The 19,128-nt window shown below is 41.4% G+C and overlaps 1 protein-coding gene across 8 annotated transcripts in view; it reads left to right on the top strand.

Moving 5' to 3' along the window:
• ENOX2 (ecto-NOX disulfide-thiol exchanger 2) overlaps positions 1 to 19,128 on the top strand; it is a 289,504-nt gene that overhangs the window by 207,863 nt on the left and 62,513 nt on the right. The gene's annotated exons all lie outside the window — the stretch shown is intronic.

Genomic DNA, 19,128 nt, shown 5'->3' with positions numbered 1-19,128 from the left:
AAATGCCATGTCATCTGAAAGGCTTAGTTTAGACACAGAAAAGCTTCCTGGACTATCAGAGCCATTAACCATAAAAATAGGTTTGTGAATGTGCCTTGGGCAACTCAAATTTTTTTTTTTTTTTTTTTTTTAAACATCTTTATTGGGGTATAATTGCTTTACAATGGTGTGTTAGTTTCTGCTTTATAACAAAGTGAATCAGCTATACATACACACATGTTCCCATATGTCTTCCCTCTTGCGTCTCCCTCCCTCCCACTCTCCCCATCCCACCCTTCCAGGCTGTCACAAAGCACCGAGCTAATATCCCTGTGCCTTGCGGCTGCTTCCCCCCAGCTATCTACCTTACTACGTTTGTTAGTGTGTATATGTCCATGACTCTCTCTCGCCCTGTCAAAACTCACCCCTCCCCCTCCCCATACCCTCAAGTCCGTTCTCCAGTAGGTCTGCGTCTTTATTCCTATCTTACCCCTAGGTTCTTCATGACATTTTTTTCCCTTAAATTCCATATATATGTGTTAGCATACGGTATTTGTCTTTTTCTTTCTGACTTACTTCACTCTGTATGACAGACTCTAGGTCTATCCATCTCATTACAAATAGCTCAATTTCATTTCTTTTTAAGGCTGAGTAATATTCCATTGTGTATATGTGCCACATCTTCTTTATCCATTCATCCGATGATGGGCGCTTAGGTTGTTTCCATGTCCTGGCTATTGTAAATAGAGCTGCAATGAACATTTTGGTACATGACTCTTTTTGAATTTTGGTTTTCTCAGGGTATATGCCAAGTAGTGGGATTGCTGGGTCATATGGTAATTTTATTTGTAGTTTTTTAAGGAACCTCCATACTGTTCTCCACAGTGGCTGAACCAATTCACATTCCCACCAGCAGTGCAAGAGTGTCCCCTTTTCTCCACACCCTCTCCAGCATTTATTGTTTCTAGATTTTTTGATGATGGCCATTCTGACTGGTGTGAGATGATATCTCATTGTAGTTTTGATTTGCATTTCTCTAATGATTAATGATGTTGAGCATTCTTTCATGTGTTTGTTGGCATTCTGTATATCTTCTTTGGAGAAATGTCTATTTAGGTCTTCTGCCCATTTTTGGATGGGGTTGTTTGTTTTTTTGTTATTGAGCTGCATGAGCTGCTTGTAAATTTTGGAGATTAATCCTTTGTCAGTTGCTTCATTTGCAAATGTTTTCTCCCATTCTGAGGGTTGTCTTTTGGTCTTGGTTATGGTTTCCTTTGCTGTGCAAAAGCTTTGAAGTTTCATTAGGTCCCATTTGTTTATTTTTGTTTTTATTTCCATTACTCTAGGAGGTGGGTCAGAAAGGATCTTGCTGTGATTTATGTCATAGAGTGTTCTTCCTATGTTTTCTTCTAAGAGTTTGATAGTTTCTGGCCTTACATTTAGGTCTTTAATCCATTTTGAGCTTATTTTTGTGTATGGTGTTAGGGAGTGATCTAATCTCATACTTTTACATGTACCTGTCCAGTTTTCCCAGCACCATTTATTGAAGAGGCTGTCCTTTCTCCACTGTACATTCCTGCCTCCTTTATCAAAGATAAGGTGTCCATATGTGCGTGGGTTTATCTCTGGGCTTTCTATCCTGTTCCACTGATCTATCTTTCTGTTTTTGTGCCAGTACCATACTGTCTTCATTACTGTTGCTTTGTAATATAGTCTGAAGTCAGGGAGCCTTATTCCTCCAGCTCCTTTTTTCGTTCTCAAGATTGCTTTGGCTATTCGGGGTCTTTTGTGTTTCCATACAAATTGCGAAATTTTTTGTTCTAGTTCTGTGAAAAATGCCAGTGGTAGTTTGATAGGGATTGCATTGAATCTGTAGATTGCTTTGGGTAGTAGAGTCATTTTCACAATGTTGATTCTTCCCATCCAAGAACATGGTATATCTCTCCATCTATTTGTATCATCTTTAATTTCTTTCATCAGTGTCTTATAATTTTCTGCATACAGGTCTTTCGTATCCTTAGGTAGGTTTATTCCTAGATATTTTATTCTTTTTGTTGCAATGGTAAATGGGAGTGTTTTCTTGATTTCACTTTCAGATTTTTCATCATTAGTATATAGGAATGCCAGAGATTTCTGTGCATTAATTTTGTATCCTGCTACTTTACCAAATTCATTGATTAGCTCTAGTAGTTTTCTGGTAGCATCTTTAGGATTCTCTATGTATAGTATCATGTCATCTGCAAACAGTGACAGCTTTACTTCTTCTTTTCCGATTTGGATTCCTTTTATTTCCTTTTCTTCTCTGATTGCTGTGGCTAAAACTTCCAAAACTATGTTGAATAAGAGTGGTGAGAGTGGGCAACCTTGTCTTGTTCCTGATCTTAGTGGAAATGCTTTCAGTTTTTCACCATTGAGGATGATGTTTGCTGTGGGCTTGTCATATATGGCTTTTATTATGTTTAGGAAAGTTCCCTCTATGCCTACTTTCTGGAGGGTTTTTATCATAAATGGGTGTTGAATTTTGTCGAAAGCTTTCTCTGCATCTATTGAGATGATCATATGGTTTTTCTCCTTCAATTTGTTAATATGGTTTATCACATTGATAGATTTGCGTATATTGAAGAATCCTTGCATTCCTGGAATAAACCCCACTTGATCATGGTGTATGATCCTTTTAATGTGCTGTTGGATTCTGTTTGCTAGTATTTTGTTGAGGATTTTTGCATCTATGTTCATCAGTGATATTGGCCTGTAGTTTTCTTTCTTTGTGACATCCTTGTCTGGTTTTGGTATCAAGGTGATGGTGGCTTCGTAGAAGGAATTTGGGAGTGTTCCTCCCTCTGCTATATTTTGGAAGAGTTTGAGAAGGATAGGTGTTAGCTCTTCTCTAAACGTTTGATAGAATTCACCTGTGAAGCCATCTGGTCCTGGGCTTTTGTTTGTTGGAAGGTTTTTAATCACAGTTTCAATTTCAGTGCTTGTGATTGGTCTGTTCATATTTTCTATTTCTTCCTGATTCAGTCTTGGCAGGTTGTGCATTTCTAAGAATTTGTCCATTTCTTCCAGATTGTCCATTTTATTGGCATAGAGTTGCTTGTAGTAATCTCTCATGATTTTTTTTATTTCTGCAGTGTCAGTTGTTACTTCTCCTTTTTCATTTCTAATTCTATTGATTTGAGTCTTCTCCCTTTTTTTCTTGATGAGTCTGGCTAGTGGTTTATCTATTTTGTTTATCTTCTCAAAGAACCAGCTTTTAGTTTTATTGATCTTTGCTATTGTTTCCTTCATTTCTTTTTCATTTATTTCTGATCTGATTTTTATGATTTCTTTCCTTCTGCTAGCTTTGGGGTTTTTTTGTTCTTCTTTCTCTAATTGCTTGAGGTGCAAGGTTAGGTTGTTTATTTGAGATGTTTCCTGCTTCTTAAGGTGGGCTTGTATTGCTATAAACTTCCCCCTTAGAACTGCTTTTGCTGCATCCCATAGGTTTTGGGTCGTTGTGTCTCCATTGTCATTTGTTTCTAGGTATTTTTTTTTTTTTTTTTTTTTTTATTTTGCGGTACGCGGGCCTCTCACTGTTGTGGCCTCTCCCGTTGCGGAGCACAGGCTCCGGACGCGCAGGCTCAGCGGCCATGGCTCACGGGCCCAGCCGCTCCGCGGCATGTGGGATCTTCCCGGACCGGGGCACGAACCCGTGTCCCCTGCATCAGCAGGCGGACTCTCAACCACTGCGCCACCAGGGAAGCCCCGTTTCTAGGTATTTTTTGATTTCCTCTTTGATTTCTTCAGTGATCACTTCATTATTAAGTAGTGTATTGTTTAGCCTCCATGTGTTTGTATTTTTTAAAGATCTTTTCCTGTAATTGATATCTAGTCTCATGGCGTTGTGGTCGGAAAAGATACTTGATACAATTTCAGTTTTCTTAAATTTACCAAGGCTTGATTTGTGACCCAAGATATGATCTATCCTGGAGAATGTTCCATGAGCACTTGAGAAAAATGTGTATTCTGTTGTTTTTGGATGGAGTGTCCTATAAATATCAATTAAGTCCATCTTGTTTAATGTATCATTTAAAGCTTGTGTTTCCTTATTTATTTTCATTTTGGATGATCTGTCCATGGGTGAAAGTGGGGTGTTAAAGTCCCCTACTATGAATGTGTTACTGTTGATCTCCCCTTTTATGGTTGTTAGTATTTGCCTTATGTATTGAGGTGCTCCTATGTTGGGTGCATAAATATTTACAATTGTTATATCTTCTTCTTGGATCGATCCCTTGATCATTATGTAGTGTCCTTCTTTGTCCCTTTTAATAGTCCTTATTTTAAAGTCTATTTTGTCTGATATGAGAATTGCTACTCCAGCTTTCTTTTGGTTTCCATTTGCATGGAATATCTTTTTCCATCCCCTTACTTTCAGTCTGTATGTGTCTCTAGTTCTGAAGTGGGTCTCTTGTAGACAGCATATATAAGGGTCTTGTTTTTGTATCCATTCAGCCAATCTGTGTCTTTTGGTGGGAGCATTTAGTCCATTTACATTTAAGGTAATTATCGATATGTATGTTCCTATTTCCATTTTATATATTGTTTTGGGTTCGCTACTATAGGTCATTTCCTTCTCTTGTGTTTCGTGTCTAGAGAAGTTCCTTTAGCATTTGTTGTAAAGCTGGTTTGGTGGTGCTGAACTCTCTCAGCTTTTGCTTGTCTGTAAAGGTTTTAATTTCTCCATCAAATGTGAATGAGATCCTTGCTGGGTAGAGTAGTCTTGGTTGCAGGCTATTCTCCTTCATCACTTTCAGTATGTCCTGCCACTCCCTTCTGACTTGTAGGGTTTCTGCTGAGAGATCAGCTGTTAACCTTATGGGGATTCCCTTGTGTGTTATTTGTTGTTTTTCCCTTGCTGCTTTTAATATGCTTTCTTTGTATTTAATTTTTGACAGTTTGATTAATATGTGTCTTGGCGTGTTTCTCCTTGTATTTATCCTGTATGGGACCCTCTGTGCTTCCTGGACTTGATTAACTATTTCCTTTCCCATATTAGGGAAGTTTTCAACTATAATCTCTTCAAATATTTTCTCAGTCCCTTTCTTTCTTTCTTCTTCTTCTGGAACCCCTATAATTCGAATGTTGGTGCGTTTCATGTTGTCCCAGAGGTCTCTGAGACTGTCCTCAGTTCTTTTCATTCTTTTTTCTTTATTCTGCTCTGCAGTAGTTATTTCCACTACTTTATCTTCCAGGTCACTTATCCGTTCTTCTGCCTCAGTTATTCTGCTATTGATCCTATCTAGAGTGATTTTAATTTCATTTATTGCATTGTTCATCGTTGCTTGTTTCATCTTTAGTTCTTGTAGGTCCTTGTTAACTGTTTCTTGCATTTTGTCCATTCTACTTCCAAGATTTCGGATCATCCTTACTATCATTATTCTGAATTCTTTTTCAGGTAGATTGCCTATTTCCTCTTCATGTGTTAGGTCTGGTGGGTTTTTATCTTGCTCCTTCATCTGCTGTGTGTTTTTCTGTCTTCTCATTTTGCTTATCTTACTGTGTTTGGGGTCTCCTTTTTGCAGGCTGCACTTTCGTAGTTCCCGTTGTTTTTGATGTCTGTCTCCAGTGGCTAAGGTTGTTTCAGTGGGTTGTGTAGGCTTCCTGGTGGAGGGGACTAGTGCCTGTGTTGTGCTGGATGAGGCTGGATCTTGTCTCTCTAGTGGGCAGGTTCACGTCTGGTGGTGTGTTTTGGGGTGTCTGTGGCCTTATTATGATTTTAGGCAGCCTCTCTGCTAATGGGTGGGGTTGTGTTCCTGTTTTGCTAGTTGTTTGGCATAGGTTGTCCAGCACTGTGGCTTGCTGGTCGTTGAGTGAAGCTGGGTGCTGGTGTTAAGATGGAGGTCTCTGGGATATTTCCACCGTTTAATATTATGTGGAGCTGGGAGGTCTCTTGTTGACCAGTGTCCTGAAGTTGGCTCTCCTACCTCAGAGGCAGAGCCCTGACTCCTGGCTGGAGCACCAAGAGCCTTTCATCCACACAGCTCAGAATAAAAGGGAGAAAAAGTAGGGAGAATTAGTAGAAGTATGAGTAAAGAAAGAAGAAAAGGAGGAAAGGAAGGAAGGAAGAAAGAAGCAAAGAAGGAAAGAAAGGAGGGAGGGAGGGAGGGAGGGAGGAAGGAAGGAAGGAGGGAAAGAAGGAAAAAAGACAGAAAGAAAGATGATACAGTAAAAATAAAATAAAGTATAATATAGTTATTGAATTAAAAAATATTTAGAAAAAAAAAAAAAAAGGGACGGATAGAACCTTAGGACAAATGTTGGAAGCAAAGCTATACAGAAAAAATCTTACACAGAAGCATACACATACACCTTCACAAAAAGAGGTAAAGGGGGAAAAATCATAAATCCTGCTCCCTGAGACCACCTCCTCAATTTGGGGTGATTCGTTGTCTAAAGGAGGGAAGGAAGGAAGGAAAGAAAGAAAGAACGAAGGTAAAGTATAATAAAGTTATTACAATTAAACTTAATTATTAAGAAAAAGAATTTTTAAAAAAAAGTCATGGACGGATAGAGCCCTAGGACAAATGGTGGAAGCAAGAGTATACAGACAGGATCTCACACAGAAGCATACACGTACACATTCACAAAAAGAGGAAAAGGGAAAAAAATCATAGATCTCGCTCCTAAATTCCACCTCTTCTATTTGGGATCATTCCTTGTCTATTCAGGTATTCCACAGATGCAGGGTATATCAAGTTGATTGTGGAGCTTTAATCCGCTGCTTCTGTGGCTGCTGGGAGAGATTTCCCTTTCTCTTCTTTGTTCTCACAGCTCACAGGAGCTCAGCTTTGGATTTGGCCCTGCCTCTGCGTGTAGGTCGCTGGAGGGCGTCTGTTTTTTCGCTCAGACAGGACGGGGTTAAAGGAGCCGCTGATTCGGGGCCTCCGGCTCACTCAGGCCGGGGGTTGGGGGATGGGGGTAGGAGGGGCACTACGTGCGGGGCGGGCCTGCGGCTGCAGAGGCAGCATGACGTTGCGGCAGAGGCCGGCGTGACGTTGCACCAGCCTGAGGCCCGCCGTGCGCTGTCCCGGGGAAGTTGTCCCTGGATCCCGGGAACCTGGCAGTGGCGGGCTGCACAGGCTCCGCGGAAGAGGGGTGTGGAGAGTGACCTGTGCTCGCACACAGGCCCCTTGGTGGCGGCAGCAGCAGCCTTAGCGTCTCCCGCCCGTCTCTGGGGTCCGCGGTTTTAGCCGCGGCTCGCGCCCGTCTCTGGGGTTTGCGCTTTCAGCCGCGGCTCGCGCCCGTCTTGGGGGCTCGCGCCCTCAGCCGCGGCTCGCGCCCGTCTCTGGGGTTCGCGCTTTTAGCCGCGGCTCGCGCCCGTCTCTGGAGTTCCTTTAAGCAGCGCTCTTAAACCCCTCTCCTCGCGCACCAGGAAACACAGAGGGAAGAAAAAGTCTCTTGCCTCTTCGGCCGGTGCAGGCTTTTCCCCGAACTCCCTCCCGGCTAGTCGTGGTGCACTAACCCCTTCAGGCTATGTTCAAGCCGCCAACCCCAGTCCTCTCCCTGAGCTCCTTCCAAAACCAAAACCCGAGCCTCAGCTCGCAGCCCCGCCCACCCCGGCGGGTGAGCAGACAAGCCACTCGGGCTGGTGAGTGCCGGTCGGCACCGATCGTCTGTGCAGGAATCTCCCCGCTTTGCCCTCCGCACCCGTCGCTGTGCACCACTCCGCGGTCCCGAAACTCCCCCCTCTGCCTCCCGCAGTCTCCGCCCGCGGAGGGGCTTCCTAGTGTGTGGAAACTTTTCCTCCTTCACAGCTCCCTCCCACTGGTGCAGGTGCCGTCCTTATTCTTTTGTCTCTGTTTTTTCTTTTGCCCTACCCAGTTACGTGGGGAGTTTCTTGCCTTTTGGGAGGTCTGAGGTCTTCTGCCAGCCTTCAGTAGGAGTTCTGTAGGAGTTGTTCCACGTGTGGATGTATTTCTGGTGTATCCGTGGGGAGGAAGGCGATCTCCGCGTCTTACTCTTCCGCCATCTTCAAGGTCCCCCCTCAAATTTTTTATCGCTCTGCATATGACCTTAAATGACCATGAAAGTATTGTGAGTATTGATTTGGGGGGTTACAAAGAAATTTTAGCAAGTAGGCAAATTTGCAAATATAAAATCATGAATAATGATATAAATGTTATAAAATAATTATAAATTTGATCAAAAAATGGGTTTATGAAGACATTAGGGAATTGCCATATCAGGAAGCCTGGGGTGCTTTTTAAACATCCTAAACATTAATCTCCCAGATTCACTTGTTATCCTACTTAAAAGCATGACAGGACCAAGACAATCTAGGCCAATCTAGGACCTTGCTACTCAAGTGTGGTCTGCATAACCTGGGAGCTGTTAAGAATCCCAGAATCTCAGGCCACAGCCCAGACCTACTGAATCAAAGCTGCATTTTAACATGATCCCCATGTGATTCATAAGCACATTAAAGTTGAGAAACAGATCTAGAGTGATGCCACTTAGGGTTGTTGTGAGAATTAAATTGTGCTTAGTGAAATTCCTGGCACATAGTTAGTGCTCAAAAATGTTGGCTATTAAAGTACTTTAAAAATCATTATTAATATATTTCTCATAAACATTTCCAAAGGGCGTAATTTTTTTATTTCATTTTTCTTCATTATTTTATTATAATAGAATTTAAACTAAAATCTTATATATTATTTTATAGCTTTATATAGAGTGGTCCTGAATCACAATCACAATCACTCTAGACTATCTCTTATAGTCTAGAGTGACTAGATTATCTGATTTGGCTTAAATATTACCAATTTATGGAAGACTGAACCGTATGGGTATATGTCCCAGAAAAAATCTTGAGGCCAGACCTACTCTGTTACTAAGAGGACTAAATGTTAGCTTAGATTATTTGTAAATTACCACATTTAAACATAACTCTATGCTCACAAAGTAATCTTCAGTGCTTTGCCACCCATCTATAATGTGGAACAAAAAAAGGCCTAACATTGGGAGTAAAAAATCATCCAGGCCATCGTTACAGGCCCAAAGCTGTGCTAGGGTCAATATCAGGCCTAGAAAATTGGGGTAGGTTTTCATAACAGTAGCTCAGAGGGCTATTTCTGCAGAGACAGTACCTTGCTTAGTACAGGCCTCAAAGACAAACTGCTCAGGTTAAATCCTGGCTCTGCCACTTGCTAGCTATGTGACCTTGAGCAAGTTACTTGACCTATCTGTACCTCAGTTTTCTCATCTGTGAAATGGGGACAGTTATAGTATCTACCTCATAGGATTGCTGTGAATGTTAAATAATATACTTAGCACAATGCTTGGTATATAATAAGCACTCAGTGAAGGTTAACTGGTGCCATTATTATTGCTATTAGTCATATTACATGTTATTTAAGATAAAGGAAATACTAACATACTTCCTTCAAATAGCTGCTAAGCTGCCATTTAGACTGAAAGTACTTGGGTACTAGGCAGCCAGTGTCAGTGCTAATCACATCCACCCCAACTAGACATTTGAAACCTCAAGAGTGATTTTAATTTCTACTTCAAGCCCCTTTGCCTCCCTCTTGTTTTCTTAAGGACTATGAAGAAATGGCTTCTCATGGTCCCCTTCAACCTTGTGACTCAGGGATCATTTAGCTATGCTCCAAGGAAAGTTACTTGGGTTTTTGGAAACCTGGTCTTAGAAATACTGATATTTAGTTCTCTTAAAAATAATAATAAATTTAAAAAATAAAAAAAATACTCCTCCCCGATAAAAAAGGGCTTCCCTGGTGGTGCAGTGGTTGGGAGTCTGCCTGCCGATGTAGGGGACACGGGTTCGTGACCCGGTCCGGGAGGATCCCACATGCCGCGGAGCGGCTGGGCCCGTGAGCCATGGCCGCTGAGCCTGCGCGTCTGGAGCCTGTGCTCCATGAGAAAGGCCACAACAGTGAGAGGCCCGCGTACCGCAAAAAAAAAAAAAAAAAAAGTATACAGGGCAATAGCACTACTATTGTAAAGCTGAGACATACTTTGTAAAGCTATGTGTAAAATCACTTCAGTTGTATGTGAAATGATTTTTCTCCTCTCCATATTATTTTAGGGAAGCAATTTACTCATCAGATTAGAACGTGGGTTCTGGATATAGACTGCCTGGGTTCAAATAAATCCCTGCTCTGACATTAAGTAGCTGTGCAACCTTTGGCAATTTACTTAATCTCTCTATGCCTCAGTTTCTTCATTTGTAAAACAGAGATAATAATAGCACCTATGACATAGCATTGTTATGAGGATTAATGAGTTAATACGTGTAAAGTCTTAGAATGATGCCTGACTCACAGTAATTCCTCAGTGAACTCAGCTATGATTATTATTATTTCAAGTTCACATCTGATATATGGCTCACAAAAAGTTGAATTATGGCTTATTTCTATTCTTAAAAACAATGAAGTATAATGAATGCAGGGACAAATTTTTCCCTGGAGAAGAACTGGACAATGGCAGGTGAAGAGAACAGTGTGTGTCTGACAATGCTGGTGACTGCTCCCTGTAATTCTGGTGGGGGGTGTCCAGAGAAGCAGAAAGTTGGCTCCACATGCCAATGCTGCTTACCCTTCTTCTTGCTAGAGTCTGGGAAACAGGGGGCCTGCCACCTTTTTATGTAATGTTTTAACTGAATGGGATAAAACATCCCCCTAATCCTCTTCCTACTGCCCCAAATTCCTTAAAATGGAAAAGGAAGCAAAGGAGCCACATGGAACTCTTTCCTGAGGTCACCCATTGATGGCTTAGTAATTTAGCTACTTTTCTGCCCCTTAGAAGGTTTCCTTCTCAGCCGGCAGAGTTTTTCTTTGTCCTGTCTCATCTGGCCTATCTGTGACAACAGAAAAGGCTTTTGGCATTGATGAAAAACAAATGATACATAAGCTTCCTTGACTTCCCCCAGAGAGCTCAAATCCATACTGTCATGGATGCTGAATCTCTTAGACACATACTTGTCATCTGGGCAGTGTCTAGCTTATTATATTCCTTGAGCATGGAGCAGAAACTGGCCATCTCTGGGGTTTGGTGTAGAGCTCCCTTTCATCTAACATGGTGTTTTTTGTACAGCTGCTGTTCAATAAAGTTAATCCACAGTGATGGCAGATCTGAAGGTCCCCTCTGGCCAGCACCTGTCTTTCCTGAAAGATTATTTGCTTCTCCAAGCTCGTCAAACAAGACTAATGTTAGTTTTCACATGAAGGGAGGCACCAAAAAGAGTCAGGCCACCTTTGGAGCATTGTTCTGCCCATCATCCCAGATGAATCCAAGAATGGACCGATTAAAGGGTACTCAGTGAATACTGTGTGCTGCTTCCTTTACTTTCCCCTAAATTAAAATATCCTTAGCATCCAAGTGTGGAGCCTGTGAAGTCCCAAAGAAGAAGTGTCCCTCATTATGGTGTCTCCACTGTATTGACTATGCCTCCTCCATAACGAGAGATGTTGGAAAATATGACTCATGGCCCTTATTCCCAGAGCAAGACGCTGCCCGTCTATGAGGATTGTCATTCTTAAGGAGGCAGTTCTCACTGGATGCAGCAGGCAAACTCTGATGAGAACAGAAAGAAAGAATGAAGATGTGTGACACATGATAGGCCACTGTTCTTCAAGCTCCTCAGGGAGGCCCAGACTTGGGTTTCTATTATTTTAATATCTTCCACAAATAGAATATGCTTCAGTGGCAGATAATGTTGAGATCCTGAGAAAGGAGAGCACTGTTCATCATCATGGTGGACACTTCACCAAGAGCCGATAATGTATAAACCACTGTACCAAATAGAACTAATGTCTCTCCAAATCAAGCTTGAATCCTACCAAGTGATGGGACTCTCAAGATTCCCCCATGGAAACTATTATGAAGAGTCCAGTAGAGTGAGATGGTTTATTTATTCATTCATACAAGGAATATTTACTGAGGCCTGCTGTAAGCAAGATACTGCGAGGAGCCCTGGGGATAAATCAGTGAACAAAAAAGAGAAAGATTCCTTCCCTCATAGTGACTAGAGTATTTTTAGAACCCCCATATTTTATCCCTAATAAAACCTGTTCTCATTTGAGCTGCCTCTTGACCCTCAACAACTCAAAGACTTCCTAAACATTTTGTTCCTTTGTGCTTTTATTCACCCATCCATGAACTTAAATATATTGAGCTAGGTCAAGGGGATACCAAATGGGCCTTCAAGCTCAGAATCCAGTGGCAGAGGCAGCAAAGTCCATATCACTACACTACAATGTAGCAAGTGTCATAGTAGATACATGTAGAAAAGTATTGTTTAGCCATAGTAGATACATGTAGAAAAGTATTGTTTTAGCCAGGGTAGGATGGAAGGGGTGCTAGGTGGATAGTGGTGATCAGGGAAGGTTGACAGAAGTGGCAACATTTGAGCTCAGTGTCCAGGGATATATAAGAAAGTGTCAGATGGAAAAAAGGAACTAAGAACAGCCTAAACAGAGAAAGTGGTACACCAACGGCCGGAAGGTATGCAAGACTATACAGTGTGGGGAAAATGGTTAAATACTGAGCTGATTTACATCACCCCATTCCACAAAATATTTGAGGCAGCTTATAAGAAAGATTACAGTAAAAGAAAAAAATTACAAGTAAAATAAACCATCATCTGGGAAAATATAAATGAGAAGAGAAGGGGAAGCCCCGGTAGGGAGGTTAATTAGAATTGAGATATGTAGGTCATAGGATCCCACCCAGTTTCTAAAGGTGAACTGCACTTGTGACCAGGTAGCCAAAACAAAAAGGGAAACCTGATCAGTTATATAATTTGCATTTTCCCTGAAGAGAAAATATACCAGTCCTCAGGAGAAGTCAAACTTTTTATGGCCCTTAACACTTGTGTGTGTTTGACTCTTTAGCTCTGAAAGACTTTTTTCATAGGGATCTTCATACATAAGGGTGCACACTAAGTGAGGTAGTTGAGTCATCTCCAAACACTGGGCTGGAGCCCAGGACCAGTTGATATTGCTTTCTGTCATCCACTGCAAAATGTAGAAACTAAGAATATAGTGAATTTTTCATGAAGCTAAATTTGCTCAATTGAAAGGACTGTTCTTTATTTGGAGATTATAGATTTCCTATATTTTTGGTTTTGAAATGTTCTGTCTTTTATGAATTGCATGAATGGTATGTGGTTAATTTTTGTTACTTTTTTCCATGTCTTTTCTTAGCAAATTAAGAGGTTGGCAACCTTAAATATATATATATTTCTTATTCATCTCTAAAATCCAGAAATCTAGGAACCAAAGATGTAGTGTGAAATGTCCTCCCTAATGCCTTTCCAAAGGTGTTCACAGAATCCCTAGATGAGAGTCAGGGGCATGACCCTGAATCTGTCAAATGTTCTAAGAAGGCAAGAACACAAAGAACAAAATAGGGAGGAATAGGGGGAAGGTGGACTAGATATATAGTCCTTATACTAATGAAATAAAGCTTCATTGGTTGAAATTTGGGATCAAAGTTGATATTTATTAGGGAGAGTCTTTATGAGCTGAAATTATGCCACATAACCCACCCAAGCCCAGCTTGCTGCCTCGTTTGTCATTGTACATGAACCAGGCCCTACCCCAACTTTCCAACTGACCTGAAACAAGGGTTTTGATGATCTTCTGGAGAAGCAAGACAGATTTTGGTAGAATTTGAGAGTCATTGTGCAAAAATTTAGAAACTTGTGTTCTATTTCCAAGAGGGCTTGTGGTAAGTCCAAGGTCATCTCACAGCTCAGCCAAGCTCTCCTTAGAAATCTGTGTTCCCTCTTCAGGTTGGCTGCCTGAAAAGTCTTTTCAAGATCTGTGTAGAGAGGAGGCAGCCAGGACTGTAGTGAGTTAAAATTTCTCAATACCCAGGCATAATTCTTAATTTTCCAATGAATTTTGTAGGAACTGTAAAGAAATAGCAATAATGTACCAGAAATGTATACCTGAATTAGAATCATAATTTTCTATAAAATAGCTTAATTATGCATATATAATTAGATCCTATTTGGAACATTTATTTTAGACTAATCCATAGTTGCATTTCAATGGTTTTACTGTGAATACAAACTACCTCCTGGTGATCAAGGGTCTCTGGAATACCTAAAAGATTGGAAATGCCTTTAATGGACCTGGGCGGGGGACTTGGATGGGGAGAAGTCACTAAGTGTAAGCAGAGGCTTTCTGAGGGTATGAAGAGGACTCCAGCCAGCCAGAACCAGGTCCAGTTCTGAAAAGGCAAGCAGGATAGTAAATATGTCAGCTCCTATATCTGCCTATCTCCAGTTCATACATTGCCACAATTCCAACTTCTCCTGTGAGTCAAAGTTGAGACTTCAGATTTAGAACAGAGGGCTCTAAATTATCTAATGCTGTGACAACACATATATTGAATATCTCAACAGGAAGTTCTGGCTGTAGAGATAAGCAATCCTATGGTAGCCTTTTGGACAGGAACATTTGAAGGACTCTACAGGTTGAGTAGGTAGATAACAGAGCTTAGTCTGACAAGAAGTATCTTTTTTTCCTGTGGACCCATGGACTTTGTGAGAAGCAGAGTAGAGTAATGATTGAGAGCATAACTAGTAAAAGCCACATACTGTGTGGCCTTACTGTGTTATCTCTGTAAGCTTCAATTTCCTCATCTGTAAAGTAGGGAATAATAATATTGGTCATTCCTTAGGATTGTTCTGAAGTTTAAATGAGATGATGTGTATAAAACCTGAAAATTCATATACACCTGATCAGTGGGCAGTAGTATTATGGACAGCATCCTCTTCCCCTGCCACAAAAGTAGATGTTGCTGTCTATAGGAAGAAAGCCATCGTGAACTGGCCTGCCAGAAAATATCAAGGGTTGAACCATAAAATTGGCATATGTGGTGTCTTTGTCAGGCATTAAAGATGGGCAACCTCTAAGGTTTCTAGTGTTTTGTAGACATCTGTAGTCTTTGTACATCTGGTAGTGTGTTGTCATCTGGCATTGTTCCAACTGGTCCTTCTACACAGCAATAGTACAGTGACAACTATTGCTCAAAGACAGTGGCTGTGGGGCCCTGCTGGATCCCAAAGCACCTTTTCAATAATCGGAAAAATAATGTCAGTCTAGTTAGGTGCTTAGTGTACTTTCTATTTTAATTACTTGAAAATAGCTAACTCTATTAACCAATCACACCCCACTCTTCAGACGTGCTGCATATTCTGCTTACCTATTGCTGTATGACAAACACATTATAACTTAGTGGCTTAAGACACATGACTTTATTATATTTTAAGATTTTTCTGGATAAAGAGTTTAAGCAGGACTCAAATGGGCAATCCACCTGTTCCACATAGTATCAATTGGGATGCCTCAGCTGTGGTGGGATAGTCTGGAGGTTCCAATACAATTTTATTCATACTCATGGCACCTTGGCAGGGACAGATAAAACAGCGGGCTCAGCTGTATCCCTCCCTTTCCGTTTACACTAAGGCCCTCTCCACATGGTCTCTCCAGCATGGTAGTCAGACATGACATTGTGACTAAAGCTCCCATAGCAAGTGTTCCCAGAGACAAGTGGAAATTTTATCTCTCTTAAGGCCTGGCCCTGAAAACAAGCACAACATCCCTTCTGCTGTATTCTATTGGTCAAAGTGGTTCTAGAGCCCATCCAGATCCTCAAGGGGATGGGGCATAGACCTCACCTCTTGACAGGAGGGGAAACAAAGAATTCGTATCCACCTTTAATCCACCACACTTGCAAAAAAGAATTATATAGAAGCATTTTGTTATTCGTCTGCCATGTTTTTCAGCATACCTGTTTCACCTTATACCTGTAATTAAATTAATTCATTAAAACAATTGCCATACTACATTGACAGGCAGTGCAGTGGTTAAAAGCATTAGAGTTAAACTAACCTGGATTTGAATCCTAGGTCTTGCCTAGGTTATTGGCTGTGGAATCTTGGGCAAGTAACTAAACCCTTCTGAGCCCCAGTTTCTTTATCTATAAAATGAAGGATAATAACAGTACCTAGCCCACTGGTCTTTTGGAATGAGATTATATAAAATGCTTAAGCACAGTCCCTAGCACAATGGAAGCACCCAATAAACAATTATAGTGATGATAATAATAATTGATGATAAAGCATTATAATTGTTTGCATGGCTGTTCCCAAACTGTACTCTGAAGTCGAGGATTTTATCTTATTCCTTCAACCCCAACACCTGCAGAGGGGCTGGCATCAAAATACGGAAGGACATACAAATGGTTAGACATATGGATGACTGGACAGATGACATTTTCCTCCATTGTAGCTCCCTGGCTCAGATGTATACAGAGAATGGAGGATGATAATATTGCTAGATAACTACTCTATGTTGAGTTAAGTGCAAGTTGCTAGGCAGCAGGAAGACTTAAGGCTACACTGAAACATTACTTAAAATCATATAATAGAGATGTAATAGAGCTGCAACTCAGAGGAGCAAGGTGGCGCAACTGAAAAACAGCATTTGCAGCATTTCCAGTAAGCTGGGAGTTTGGAATGTACATGAATCAAAAGACGGAATACAAACCAACATCTTATGACATTTCCATCAATGGCAGTGCCAAGAGTAAAGAAGGCAGTAGGGAAAAGGCGTTAGAAGAAGAGATGGTGGTAAAAGCAAAACAGAACAGGATATTTATTGTGAAAGGACTTTAGGGGAATACCCTGGCCTTTTCCACAACCCTTTTTAAAAATATTTATTTACTGGGGCTTCCCTGGTGGCGCAGTGGTTGAGGGTCCGCCTGCCGATGCAGGGGACGCGGGTTTGTGCCTCGGTCCGGGAGGATTCCACATGCCGCGGAGCGGCTGGGCCCGTGAGCCATGGCCGCTGAGCCTGCGCGTCCGGAGCCTGTGCTCCGGCAACGGGAGAGGCCACAACAGTGAGAGGCCCATGTACCGCAAAAAAAATAATAAAATAATATATATATATTTATGTATTTATCCATTTATTTAGGATCTTTTTTGTTTTTTATATATTTATTTATGTATTTATTTAGGATCTTTTCTTTTTGTTTTTTATTTATTTATGTATTTATCTATTTATTTAGGATCTTTTTTTTTTTTTTTTTTGCGGTACACGGGCCCCTCACTGTTGTGGCCTCTCCCGTTGCCAGAGCACAGGCTCCGGACGTGCAGGCTCAGCGGCCATGGCTCAACAGGCCCAGCCGCTCCGTGGCATGTGGGATCCTCCCGGACCGGCGCACGAACCCGCGTCCCCTGCATCGGCAGGCGGACCCTCAACCACTGCGCCACCAGGGAAGCCCCGGATCTTTTTTTTTAGTTGTGGCATGCGGGCTTCTTAGTTGCAGCATGCAATCTCTTAGTTGCGGCATGTGGACTTCTTAGTCGCAGCGTGCATGTGGGCTCTAGTTCCCCAACCAGGGATCAAACCCTGGCCCCCTGCACTGGGAGCATGGAGTCTTACCCACTGGGCCACCAGTGAAGTCCCTCAACAACCCTTTTATAAAATGATTTCAAATCTCCTTCAGAAGTTTAAATTCCTAACATAAGTGGTAATACTATGTACATGTTGGCTGTACTCTTCAAGCCAGAATAGGGCCTGAAAAAGGGAGAGAATTTCTCTGGTGTTCTATTCCCAGTGTATTTTAGTGTTGGACTTCTTTGATTTTTTTCAGATTCTGCAATACTTGTATAAGGCCCATGATTTCAAATGGTTATTTTCTTGGTTGGTATTGGAAATTCAAGTCTACTTTGGTTTTAATGGTTGAAGATAAACAAAAGAAATAATCAATGTGATAGGAGCCCTTGAAATGTCGTGTACAATGTACATCCTGCCCTCTAGCAAGCCCTGCTAGGCAGTGTAGCCTATGGAACTCTTGGCATATTGAATGCAAAGAAGAAAGGGAGTTTATCTACTCTGGCTTTAGCCATATGTCATGAATACACTTGCTTTTAAATGAATTTCATAAAATATTAATGTAATCATACCAAACAGCACAGTGGTGAGTACATCAGTCAGGAGTTATATTTATCCTGTGTATTTGTTTTTTGTTTGTCTCCATTTATTAGTAGACAGTACATGGAGGCAGGCATTTCTTTCTCAGTCGAAGTGGCAGAACTTGTTTAATGAACTGATGTTTCTGTAATCTGTGGTAAGGTAGAGTTGTGAGTGACAGAACTATATGAATAACAATGAGGAGGCAGGCAGAACAATAAAAGGAAGACAAACATTTCAGTGGGGGGGGAAATAGATGGGATTGTTTAGTTGGCACACAATCTAATCTGATCTTTTCCTACTGAAAATTAACAGTTTGTAAATGGGGGAGATAATGTTAACAATTTTTCTAAAATCTTATACACAAGGAATCAAATTTTCCAAAGACATAAATGGCATTCTTAACCACAGTGCTCTCATTCTACAGCATAGGAACACAGAGTGTCAGGGCTCCTAAGTTCTCCAAGATGGAAAAAAAGACCTGGACGCCCTGTCCCCCCGCACAGAGCCTGACATATAGGAAGCTATCACAAATGTTTGTGGGATGTGGAAGTGAATGCCTGAATAAGTGAATATATTAGTGTGTGGACGCATGTTTTGAATGGAAGGAAGGAAACTTACCTATCAGGACCACCATGTATCATGCCAAAGGTTTTCATATCTGTTCTGTCCTTTCATCCTTTGAGCTAACTGTCATTATTTGTCCCTACTTTTACCAAAAAGGAGATGGAGGCACACAGATATTAAGAAACATCCCTCAAGGTCATATAACTAGCATGTGGAGGAGAGTAGAGAGATGAGAGTCACAGGGAGGAAGGGAAGGAGTGTGTGTGTGTGTGTGTGTGCACGCACAGGCATGTGTAAATACTTACATGTTGGGTGAGATAACATATGAGGGCTAAAAGTAAATTTGTTTTCAGAAAAATAAAATTTCCTCTTAGAAGAAAATTCTTTCTTCCTAAACATGTTCAAGGTCTTGGCATCTCAGCATGACAGGCATGTGGGAGGATGCGGAATGCCCTAGCTCTCTTGGACTGGCTTGCAATGGGAGGTGCTTATGGGCCACCCACCTGCCTATCTGCCCAGTCACAAGACTCCCTCCTTCTGGGCCTATCATACTTGAAGTCCTGCTTCTGTATGAACCACAGGTTCTTCCCACTGT

This window comes from Phocoena sinus, chromosome X, assembly GCF_008692025.1.
Source record: "Phocoena sinus isolate mPhoSin1 chromosome X, mPhoSin1.pri, whole genome shotgun sequence".
Classification (NCBI taxonomy): domain Eukaryota; kingdom Metazoa; phylum Chordata; class Mammalia; order Artiodactyla; family Phocoenidae; genus Phocoena; species Phocoena sinus.
The sequence above is the reverse complement of the archived record's forward strand: the minus strand, read 5'-3'. Positions and strand labels throughout refer to the sequence as shown.